The sequence below is a fragment of the Tachyglossus aculeatus genome, chromosome 3, assembly GCF_015852505.1.
Source record: "Tachyglossus aculeatus isolate mTacAcu1 chromosome 3, mTacAcu1.pri, whole genome shotgun sequence".
In the NCBI taxonomy this organism is placed as follows: Eukaryota; Metazoa; Chordata; class Mammalia; order Monotremata; family Tachyglossidae; genus Tachyglossus; species Tachyglossus aculeatus.
In genome coordinates this window covers 60,136,623-60,149,566 of record NC_052068.1, presented here as the reverse complement: position 1 = coordinate 60,149,566, position 12,944 = coordinate 60,136,623, and the positions used below count along the sequence as shown (strand labels likewise).

General features: G+C 44.6%; 1 protein-coding gene across 1 annotated transcript in view; it reads left to right on the top strand.

Moving 5' to 3' along the window:
* Positions 1 to 12,944, top strand: part of OXCT1 (3-oxoacid CoA-transferase 1) — a 132,035-nt gene that overhangs the window by 49,358 nt on the left and 69,733 nt on the right. The window lies entirely within an intron of this gene.

Here is a 12,944-nt window from a genome sequence, read left to right as displayed (position 1 = left end):
CTGGAGACAAGCTTACAGGTTAGAGAGCAGAGCTATAAAGATGCTTTTGGATCCTTGAGTCATTCCATTTGAGAAATGTCTTCAATTCCACTTGATCTTGTAAAAAAAAAAATTGGCACATAGGAAGAAAGGCAACATGGTTTCATGAATAGAGATGGAAACATTCCATTTACCCAGATGGTAGTTTTGATATTTCCTTGAAAATGATTTTCTCTTCCAAAAGTTTATTTTGAATTTTGAAACATAATTTAAGAAATGTGCACAGTGAAAGAAATGACAGGTTATGCATGTTTCGCCTTTCAAAAAAAAATAATGTTTTTCCTACTAAATTCTGCTAACTTCTTTTAGCTTATACCATAGAATACGGATAGAATGAAAACTGGAGATATTTCTCTCTTATGGCAGCAGGTTAGTTGCTCCCACAAATACGACTAGTGGGTGCATGTATGATGCATGTAGTTGCTCTTCAGTTTTGATGATGACATGACTGATGGTAGGAGCCCATCTGTGCATGTGTGTTTGAAAAGGCTGACGTCTGACCAAAGCGCTGTGCCGTGTTGTTTGAATTTAAGAGAAGATCCTTTCTGTGTTAACGGACTTGTCCTGTTCAGGGCCTTTCTCTGTGTTTTCAAGCCTGTGTTTGCAATTCCATCTCGGTGAAGTCATTGTTCAAGGAGTGCAGGCTCTGTCTTGATCTCTGCCTTCTAGGCAGATCCGTTGGCTACAGTGATCTCCCAACACACTGTTTGAGAGAAGCAGTGTGGCTTAGTGGGCTTGGGAGTCAGAGGTTGTGGGTTCTAATCCTGGCTCCGCCACTTGTCTACTGTGTGACTTTGGGCAAATCACTAACTTCTCTGGGCCCCCACTGTTGGGTAGGGACTGTCTCTATATGTTGCCAACTTGTACTTCCCAAGCGCTTAGTACAGTGCTCTGCACACAGTAAGCGCTCAATAAATACGATTGATTGATCTGCAAAATGGGGATTAAGACTGTGAGCCCCATGTGGGACAACATGATAACCTTGTGTCTACCCCAGCGCTTAGAACAGTGCTTGGCACATAGTAAGTGCTTAACGAATATTATTATTATTATTTGTCCTTACTGCATTTATCTTGCCCTCATGACATAAGCTTGGGCTGTCTTTCATTGCACCTTCCAGCAACTGGCTGGGTGTCATTCATTCATTCATTCATTCATTCATTCAGTCATATTTATTGAGCACTTACTGTATGCAGAGCACTGTACTAAGCACTTGGGAAGCACAAGTAGGCAACAGATAGAGACAGTCCCTACCCAACAACGGGCTCACAGTCTAGAAGGGGGGAGACAGACAACAAAACAAAACATGTGGACAGGTGTCAAAATCATCAGAACAAATAGAATTATAGCTATATGCACATCATTAACAAAATAAATAGAATAGTAAATATGTACAAGTAAAATAAATGGAGTAATAAATCTGTACAGACATATACAAGTGCTGTGGGGAGGGGAAAGAGGTAGGGTGGGGGGGATAGGGAGGAGGAGAGGAAAAAGGGGGCTCAGTCTGGGATGGCATCGTGGAGGAGGTGAGCTCTCAGTAGGGCTTTGAAGGGAGGAAGAGAGCTAGCTTGACGGATGTGTGGAGGGAGGGCATTCCAGGCCTTCTATCCTTCTAGATAGTCAGTTTCCTGTGGGCCTTTTTGATTCCCTTTTCTTACCTCACTCTGACTCACAGTGTGCCCAAAACCTTGCTGCCTTTTTAAGTTCTGTTTTGTACTTTATCCGTGCATCATTGGATGGTGTACTGCCTAGGTAGCAGAAGTAAGTGGTGGTGTATTTTCACACGCAGCTGCTGCTGCTCTGCTATCCTTGGGGCGGATCCTGCAGGGTGTGTCTCACTGCTCCGCTGTCCCAGTAGCAGAATGGGGAGACTCATCTCTGAAATAAAGCGTATAGAAGGAACCGAGTCGGGAAGAATTGCGGGGGTGAACCATTGTTAGAACTGGGCAAGTTGGGAAAATTTTGAGACTTGTCACCATCATAGGATGCTCTGTCAGAAGTGGCTTTTCTGACTCATAAGAGTAGAGAGTCAATGACAGCTTCATCGTCAGAGATGGACTTCATGAACTTGGTTTGTCTTCAGCTCCGGGATTAATGTTATTGAAATGACAATGTTCAGGTCTAGACGGTCAATCAATTCATCAGTCAGTCAATCAGTGGTGTTTACTGAGCACTTATTTTGTGTAGAGCATGTACTCAGCGTTTGGGAAAGTATAATACAGGGGTAGACAGACATTAAAATAGACCTTGGGCAAGTCACTTAACCTCTCTGTGCCAGTTACCTCATCTGTAAAATGGGGATGAAGACTGTGAGCCCCACCTGGAACAATCTGATCACCTTGTAACCTCCCCAGGGCTTAGAACAGTGCTTGGCACATAGTAAGTGCTTAATAAATGCCATTATTATTAGTATAAGAAAGATAGTAGAATTGTGTTCATCGATAGTAGTTATCGAGTGTCCCCTGGACAAACCTTTGACTGCCGGTTGGTTTTTATTATCTTCGTGGCGAGGTGTGTTCCAAACTTCTGCAGTAAACCTTTTGCACCAAGCCTTTTTGCAGACTGAACTGCAGTTAATAGAAGGGGTGAAATAAATGTAAATCAGCTGATAGTGCCCCAAGAAGTGAAATTTGATGAGAACATCAATTATTCGACTTCAGTTCCTCTAACCAAAGATTTGGTGTTTCTGGTTTCAAAGTGAGGAGTGTTTAGCCTCCTAGCCCCTTAGTGTCCAAAATCATGTGAATTTCACTGACATATAATGGGCGTGTTATTGCTTAAAATATTAGATGGGCTCTATAAGGACTTCCGTGATTATGAATTCCTTGAGGGGAAGGATAGGTTTTTAATCAGGAGAAAGAGATGGCAAGATCATAGTAGGTCAGAAGTTATGAATCAACAGGATAGTGTTGCCATTAAGATGTTGTTGAGATGAAACAACAGGAGTGGAACGTGTTCCTGTTAGGATACAGCATTCCCCTCTCCTTTCACCCCTTAACTGAAGTCCCAAGCAACTCAGTCAATGGGATTTGAGTGCCTACTGTGACTACCTGATTATCTTGTATCTATCTTGGGAGTCAGAGGTCATGGGTTCTAATCCCGGCTCTCCCACTTGTCAGCTATGGGACTTGGGGTAAATCACTTCTCTGTGCCTCAGTTACCTCATCTGTAAAATGGGGATTAAGACTGTGAGCCCCACGTGGGACAACCTGATAATCTTGTATTTACCCCAGTACTTAGAACAGTGCTTGGCACCTAGTAAGCGCTTAACAAATACCATTATTATTATTAGTAGTAGTATTACAGAGCACTGTACTAAGCGCTCTGCGCCTCAGAGAAATGAAGTGATTTACCCAAGGTCACACAGCAGACGAGTGACAGAGCCGGGTGTAATACTCAGATCCTTCTGATTCCCAGGCCTGGGCTCTATCAGGCCACGTTGCTTCACTACCCTGTTCCCTGCCTTCCAGGAGCCTACAGTCTGGAGGAGGAGGTAATCATTAAAATAGGTTAAGGATAAGTCTGGTGGGGCTGAGCGTGAGGTGACTAAAGGGTATACTCACTTCACTTCTCTGTGCCTCAGCTTCCTGTTGGGTAAAATGTGGATTAAGTGCCTGTTTTTCTCCCTTTTAGCCCATGAGCCCCAGGTGGGACAGGAACTGTGACTGAACTGATGATCTTGTCTCTTCCCCAGGGCTATCACAGAATAAGCACTTAACAAAGAGCACAGTTATCGTTCGAGGAAACATCTAGGCCACCACTGTCTGAACTCTGGCAGAGGGAGAGATAGCAGTACCATTCGATGGCAGTGGTCAGAGGCCAGAAAGTGTACCCACCTACGTCTTCATGGGCACAGTGGGCAAGAGATGATGATAATAATAATAATAGTAATAATAGCAATAATAATTGTGGTATTTATTAAGTGCTTACTATGTGCTAATCACTTGTCTAAGCAGTGGGATGGATACAAGCAAATCCCTGTCCCAGATGGGGCTCACAGTCTCGATTGCCATTTTGCAGATGAAGGAACTGAGGTACAGAGAAGTGAAGTGACTTGCTCAAGGTCACCCGGCAGATGAGGAGCAGAGCTGGGATTAGAACCCAAGTCCTTCTGACTCGCAGGCCCCTGCTCTCTCCACTAGACCACACTGCTTCTGTTAAGATTGTTAAGAGAAGACTAAACCCCCGATTTTCCCAGATGGTTTAGTTATTTGCCTGCCTGAAAACAGATTGGTTGGAGACATAACCTCTCAAAGCTTCTCCTGCTCTTATGATTTTATGGTTTGTAAAGTGATTCATCGTAATTATCAATCAAAGTGATTGAGTGAATTTGTTTAATTGCATGCAGAGTATTGTACTAGGTGCCTGCTGGGCTCAGAACACTACAGGCACGTGAGCGCATGCAAGAAAAGCAAAAATCACGTTCCTTGCCCTTGAGAAGCTTGGAAAATCAAGTAACTCTGAATTACTTACTGGTTTGGGACCACCTATATCTAGTTAACCCTCTTCTCTGCCTCCATCACTCCTGCCTGCGATTTTCTCCCCAGAAAGCCCTTCCCCAAAATGGCAGGGATGAGTTGAGGTGAAACAGCGGACAGTGTCCCTCAGTAGACAAGGAAATATTGAACCCAGATTCAGATTTGAAATCTGACTCTCCGAGGCTGTTAGCATTGGCCAGTATAAGCGCAGAATGTTCACGGAACCAAGAAACATAAATCCAAACCTTGAGCTTCAGAAAGAAAACCTCTTCTGTGTTCCCTGGAATGCTAACAGTCGTTATTAATACCAAGCCGACTGGCTGTTGACAGTCCTCCTTAGATCAATCCTCAGAGATCAGGGGAAAATCTACCAGCAGCTAATTCTCCAGTTCAGTCGGCAGTTGACTAGTGACTCCCTTTCCCCTAGATCCAAGGAGCATTACACCTTCACAGAGTAGACCATTAGAAGATCAAAGTTTCATAGTTTTCACTTGTTTTCTGTTTGGCACAAATGCTTAAATAAGGTCCTTCCCTTTTTCTATCTCCTTTATCTTCAGATGAACGGTGACTCGCCAAATTCTTTTTTAAGCGCAGTGAAATTTCCAGAGCGGTTCCTAAAGGCTGAGAAAAACAAGCTTTATAAGCAGGAAGAACTGGAGGCCTTGTATGTGTGAGGCTGGTGGGATGGTATTATGGAGGCCGAAGCGGCAAGTCTCACAGCGCCGTCATTAATTCCCCCCTCTCAGATTCTCAAGCCAGAAGTGTCAGAACCCAGGCTCGTCTGTTGTTCTTGGCAGGAGACCCCAACTTGTTCACGGTACAGCACGCAGCCCAGAATAGGTGCTCATCAAATACAAATGATAATGAGGGGCAGTGGGGAAGTTCAAAAGCAGCTCTCCCAAGCTCTGCCCTCTCTCCAGTGAATGCCCTCTGTGCAGACTTCCACGGAAATCCTAACTGCCCTGAAACAAACTGCTCGTGGCGGGCATCCAACAGCTGCTGGGTCACCCGGTTAAAATGAAGTAGGCATTTCCGTTTTTATAAATACACCCACGGATAGATTTCTGGAGTTGCGGTAGACGAGTGGAAAGCACCCTTTTATTTCATTCATTCATTCAGTTGTATTTATTGAGCGCTTACTGTGTGCAGAGCACTGTACTAAGCGCTTGGGAAGTACAAGTTGGCAGTATATAGAGATGGTCCCTCAATAGATAAGGGCTGCTGGTACTGCTTATTTTAAATTCCCCTAGGCATTCGTTCAGTCATTCGATCGTGTTTTATTGAGTGCTTACTGTATGCACAGCACTGTACTGAGGGCCAGCCGTATTTTCAGTATAAATAATAGATCGCTTCACTGTTAGTGGTATTTATTAAGCCCTTACTGTGTGCAGAGCCACATACCAAGCACTTGGGAGAGTACGATATAACAGAGTTGGTAGTCACGTTCCCTGCCCACAACAAGCTTACAGTCTAGAGTTGGTGCTGACCAAATCAGTAGGATGGAAGAACTGTAAAGGCATCAGGAATGGACCAGACTGTCTCCCCACTTCTAGATTGTGAGCCTGTTGTTGGGTAGGGATTGTCTCTATTTGTTGCCAAATTGTACTTTCCAAGCACTTAGTACAGTGCTGTGCACACAGTAAGCGCTCAATAAATATGCCTGAATGAATTGACGCATCATTTAGAATAGATTCTGAAAGGAAAATAAATGGCTCACTAATAGTGTGTCAGAGTCCCAGCACCCAAAACCTTCTCCTATTCTTCAGAGACCATATTCTCCAACCTGACATTCCTATTCGTTTTGGACAGGGACCGTGTCTGCTGATTCAATCAATCAATCGTATTTATTGAGTGCTTACTGTGTGCAGAGCACTGTACTAAGCGCTTGGGAAGTACAAGTTGGCAACATCTAGAGACAGTCCCTACCCAACAGTGGGCTCACAGTCTAGATTCCATTGGATTGTACCTTCCCAAGCACTTAGTACAGTGCTTTGTACATAGTAAGCACTCAGTAATGACCACTGATTGATGATTTTCTTTCTTCACTATTCCCTTTGCCCCTCTGTAACTTCTATTAATGTCTGTCTTCGCCTTTAGACTGTAAGCTTGTTGTGGGCATGGGATGTATCAGTTTATTGCTATATTGTACTCTCCCAAGCTCTTAGCACAGTACTTTGCACACACTAAGCACTCAATAAATACGATTGAATGACTGAATGAACTTCCCTCAATCGACCTTCACCTTTCTGCACTCCCTGTGTCTGATTTGTTTAGTTGAATGAGCCACTCTGTCTCCTTCTCAGGCTGCACTTTTTGCCTTGGCGGGTTTAAATTAGAAATGGTCTTAGAAGAAAACCTTTTATACTGCAAACGTGAATCAAAATGTGAACTGGAAAATTATGGTAGGCTCGATTCTGCCTAGTAGTCTCCAGAGGTGTTGGATGGCGTCTTTACAAGCGGTGATGAATGTTGTATTGAGAAATTGATAGTAAACAAAAATTTTCAGTCTTTGTAACTCTTGGGAAAACTTTCTAACTAGGCTAATAGTGAAGCTTGTCTTTAGTGCCAGTTTCTTCTTTGTTGTTCCAAATGGGGAAGTGATTTTGCTGGATCTTACATTCCATTTTCAATTTGCTGTTCACTTGAAGGCTTCCAAAGTCTCACAGTACTGACTTAATCTTCTAGACTGTGAGCCTGTTGTTGTGAGCTCCATCTCTTCCTCCCTTCAAAGCCCTACTGAGAGCTCACCTCCTCCAGGAGGCCTTCCCACACTGAGCCCCCTTTTTCCTCTCTTCCTCCCGATCCACCCCACCCTACCTCCTTCCCTTCCCCACAGCATCTGTATATGTGTTTGTACAGATTTATTACTCTATTTATTTTACTTGTACATATTTACTATTCTATTTATTGTGTTAATGATGTGCATCTAGCTTTATTTCTGTTAATTCTGATGACTTGACACCTGTCCACATGTTTTGTTTTGTTGTCTGCCTCCCCCTTCTGGACTGTGAGCCCGTTGTTGGGTAGGGACCATCTCTGTGTGTTGCCGACTTGTACTTCTGAAGCGCTTAGTACAGTGCTCTGTACACAGTAAGCGCTCAGTAAATCTGATTGAATGATTGAATGCACCACATGGAGAGGACTTGGGCTTAAACATTACGGTACCAGAATCAATCAATGGTATTTATTGAGTGCTCACTGTGTGCAGACCACTGGACTTGAGACATAACCATGCTTTGATAGAGCACGGGTCTGGAAATCAGAAGGTCCTGAGTTCTAATCCTGGCTCCACCACTTTATAATAATAAACATAATAATAATTATGGTATTTGTTAAGCGCTTACTCTGTGCCAAGCGCTGTTCTAAGCGCTGGAGTAGATATAAGCTAATTGGATTTTCCCACATTCATTCATTCAGTCATATTTATTGAGCACTTACTGTGTGCAGAGCACTGTACTAAGCGCTTGGGAAGTACAAGTTGGCAACATATCTACATATCAAATCTACATCTCTGCCCCTGCTCTCTCTCCCTCCCGGCTCGTATCTCCTCCTGCCTTCAGGACATCTCCATCTGGATGACTTCCCGCCATCTAAAACTCAACATGTCCAAGACTGAACTCTTTATCTTCCCTCCCAAACCCTGCCCTCTCCCTGACTTTCCCATCACTGATGACGGCACTACCATCCTTCCTGTCTCACAAGCCCGCAACCTTGGTGTCATCCTCGACTCCGTTCTCTCGTTCACCCCTCACATCCAAGCTGTCACCAAACCCTGCCGGTCTCACCTCCGCAACATTGCCAAGATCCGCCCTTTCCTCTCCATTCAAACTGCTACCCTACTCGTTCAATCTCTCATCCTATCTCTACTGGATTACTGCATCAGCCTCCTCTCTGATCTCCCATCCTCCTGTCTCTCCCCACTTCAATCCATACTTCACGCCACTGCCCGGATCGTCTTTGTGCGGAAACGCTCTGGGCATGTTTCTCCCCTCCTCAAAAATCTCCAGTGGCTACCAGTCAACCTACACATCAGGCAAAAACTCCTCACCCTCCGCTTCAGTGCTGTCCATCCCCTGGCCCCCTCCTACCTCACCTCCCTTCTCTCCTTCTGCAGCCCAGCCCGCACCCTCCACTCCTCTGACGCTAATCTCCTCACTGTGCCTCGTTCTCGCCTGTCGACCCCCGGCCCACATCATCCCCCTGGCCTGGAATGCCCTCCCTCTCAACGTCCGCCAAGCTAGCTCTCTTCCTCCCTTCAAAGCCCTACTGAGAGCTCACCTCCTCCAGGAGGCCTTCCCAGATTGAACCCCCTCCTTCCTCTCCCTCTCTTCCCCCTCCCCATGCCTTACTTCTTTCCCCTCCCCACAACACCTGTATATATGTATATAGGTTTGTACGTATTTATTACTCTATTTTATTTGTACATATTTATTCTATTTATTTTACTTTGTTAATATGTTTTGTTTTCTGGTCCGTCTCCCCCTTCTAGACTGTGAGCCCACTGTTGGGTAGGGACTGTTTCTATATGTTGCCACCTTGTACTTCCCAAGTGCTTAGTACAGTGCTCTGCACACAGTAAGCGCTCAATAAATACGATTGAATGAATGAATGAATACAAGTTGGCAACATACAGAGACGGTCCCTACCCAACAGTGGGCTCACAGTCTAGAAGGGAGAGACAGACAGCAAAGCAAAACATGTGGACAGGTGTCAAGTCATCAGAATAAATAGAAATAAAGCTAAATGCACATCATTAACACAATAAATAGAATAGTAAATATGTACAAGTAAAATAAATAGAGTAATAAATCTGTGCAAACATATATACAGGTGCTGTGGGGAGGGGAAGGAGGTAGGGCGGGGAGGATGGGGAGGAGGAGAGGAAAAAGGGGGCTCAGTGTGGGAAGGCTTCCTGGAAGAGGTGAGCTCTCAGTAGGGCTTTGAAGGGAGGAAGAGATGGAGCTCACGTCTTAATCCCTATTTTGAGGTAACGGACACAGAGAAGTGAAGTGACTTGCCCAAGGTTACACAGCCTGCAAGTTGGTGGAGTCTGGATTAGAACCCAAGTCCTACTGACTCCCAGGCCCGTGCTCTGACTGCTGGGTGAACTCGGGCAAGTCACTTCGTGGCCTTTTTGTCAGAGGTGTGTTCAGTAAATATTTCTCTTCCTGCAGAGGGAAATGAAATTATGAAAATGTACACTGGTTGGGTGACAAGAGTAAATTACCAATTTTTTGCCCGTGCTTTAGTGGAGTTTCTAAATCTAGTTTCTACCCTAAGCACCACTTGCATCTAGAAGAATGACAGTAAAACGGGGGCATTATTCAATTTGATAAAAATACATTAGCTAAAGTGTTAAACCTGACATTGTACTTCTCGTTGCCTAGTAACAGTGTGACAACTACGTCAGAAAGTTCCATTATCTCAGGTACAATATAATCTGTCCATGCATTGTGGGAGAAAAATGTGCAGTGCATAAAGTCATTTGTACCTCATTTACCATTATAACCCTAGAAGTGTTTTTATTGTTGAAACTGAAGGCTGGTAAACAGTTTTCTTTTTTTCTTTTGGATGGCATTTATTAAGCACTTTCTATGTGCAAAGCACTGTTCTAAGCACTGGGGAGGTTACAAGGTGATCAGGTTGTCCCATGGGGGGGGGTTCACAGTCTTCATCCCCATTTTCCAGATGAGGTAACTGAGGCACAGAGAAGTTAAGTGACTTGCCCAAAGTCACACAGCTGACAGTCAGCGGAGCCAGGATTAGAACCCATGACCTCTGACTCCAAAGCCTGTTCTCTTTCCACTGAGCCACGCTTCTTCTCTAGTGTTCTAGTGTTACATACTAGAAACCATACCAGAAACAGTTCTAGTGTTACATACCAGAAATACCTTCCTTTTTCATTTTTAGTACATATACCACAAATTTTTCTGTGCTTTTTAAAAACCATTTTTGCTAGTATTACTAATGTTATTAATTATTGTTCAGTGCTTACTTTGTGCCAAGCACTGTTCTGAGCACTGGGATGGGTACAAGTTAATCAGTTTAGACAAAGTCCACGTGCCAAATGGGGCTCCCATTCTTAGTCCCTATTTTACAGATGAGTAAACTGAGGGCCCAACGAAGTGAAGTGACTTGACCAAGGTCACACAGTAGACATGCGGTGGAGCCTGTGCTCTATCCACTGAGCCACAGTGCTTCTCATATTTCTAAAATAAACTTCCAGCATAAACTTAAACATGAACATATGCTTGTTAGAGTTTATGATGAGTCAATTGCATGTGGATGGTTTACTCCTTAGCTATAAACTGTGCATTGGAATTAATGATTTAGAAGTAGTAGCAATGGCAGTTTATTCTCCTTAACCTTTTCCCTGCTGAAGCAGACTTAGGTCAGTGTATGAATCCATCTTAATTCTGCTGCTTCAGCAGCTGTCCTTTCATTTGTCATTACTCAGTCTACATTTGGGGGGAACCTTCATAAATCCAGGCCAGACTCTGAAAGGAAAGTTCCTGGTCCTCAGATTTACACTATTGAAAACTGCCGGATAAAATGAGTGGGTGGCACAAAACCCCCTGAGTTCTGAGAGGATGGATTTTAATTTTGCTTTTTTGCTGTTGGATCTGAGATTTGGAAAAGCAGCTTAATAATAATAATAATGATGGCATTTTATAAAGCGCTTACCATGTGCCAAGCACTGTTCTTAGTACTGGGGAGGTTACAAGGTGATCAGGTTGTCCCACGGGGGACTCACAGTCTTAATCCCCATTTTACAGTTGAGGTAACTGAGGCACAGAGAAGTGACTTGCCCAGAGTCACACAGCTGACAATTGGCGGAGCCGGGATTTGAACCCCTGACCTGTGACTCCAAAGCCCGGGCTCTTTCCACTGAGCCACGCTGCTTCTCATAGCTTAGCGGAAGGAAGCTTGAACTGAGTGTCAGGAGACCCAGCTTCGGGCGCTGACTCTGTCAGTGGTCTACTGTGCATCCTTGGACAGGTCACTTAACCTCTCAGAGCTTTAGATACCTTAAACTGTAAAATTGGGATAAGCTAGCAGCCCAGAAAAGTGATGGTCGCCAGTTCATTCTAGAGAAAGCCATCACAGGGGACTTCGCTCTGGTGAAGGCGTGGGACGCAGACTGGGCATGAAACATCATCTTCAGGTAGAACACTTCAGAGAAGCAGCATAGAGTAGCAGGTAGAGCCAGGGCCTGGCTCCGCCACTTGTCTGCTGTGTGACCTTGGGCAAGTCACTTCACTTCCCTGGGCTTCAGTTACCGCATCTCTAAAATGGGGATTGAGACTGTGAGCCCCATGTGGGACAGCCCGATTGGTTTGAGCCCACCCCCCCAGCGCTTAGTACAGTGCCTGGCACACAGTAAGCACTTAACAAATGCCACAATTATTGTAGGTTTTGAACACTGGGAAGGATAGGGACTGGGTCCCATCCGATAGGGCAGTATCTATCTGAGTGCTTAGTACATAGAAAGCTCCTTATGGATGTGATACAGACTTCCACTGGGGTAGTGGATTAATCAATCAGTGATATTTATTGAGTACTTACTGTGTGCTGGGAACTGTGCTAAACACTTGGGAGAGTGTGCCAGGCACTGCACTAAGCGCTGGCATATTCACCCCATTCCTCCCTCCACCCCCATCTTCTCCCGTAGTACTTTTGTACCTATCTTTACATTCTGATTCCCCTTCCTGTAGCTTGTTTTGGTGCCTGTTTCCCCTGCTAGATGGTAAGATCCTGTTTTTATTCCCTAAACATTTGTAAGTTCACACAGCTGAGCAGTGTACACAGTCAGATTTGCTCCCTGCCTTCAGGAATATCCAGTCCGAAGAGGTAAGGCAGACCATTTCCCCCATCCTGGGACCCATTTGCCTTTCAGATTCACCAGATCATATCTCCCTCTACTTTTTAGGTGACTCCTGAAAATCTACCTCCTGTGGAAGCTGATAAATGACTCTCCCTGGTCATATCATCCTATCAGTCCCTCGGGCACTGTATTTATATAGTTCAGTCAGTGGATTTAATGAGTGCTTACTGTTCGCAAAGCACTATACTAAGAGCTCCAGAGAGTACACCAGAACGGAGTCGGCATCTTCCCTACTTGGCAAATATGTCCACCTCCTCCCTTTTTATGGTATTTGTTATTCACTTACTATGTGCCAAGCACTTTTCTAAGCACTGGAATAGGTACAAGCTAATTAGGTTGGACGCAGTAATCAATCACTTACTGGGAGAGTAATCAAATCAATCAGCCGTATTTATTGAGTGCTTACTGTGTGCTGAGCACTGTACTAAGTACAGTATAGCAGAGTACAATTCAACAGAGTTAGCAGGCACGATCCCTACCCACAGTGAGCTTGCAGACTAGAGGGGAAGGTCATGGGTTCAAATCCCGGCCCCGCCGCT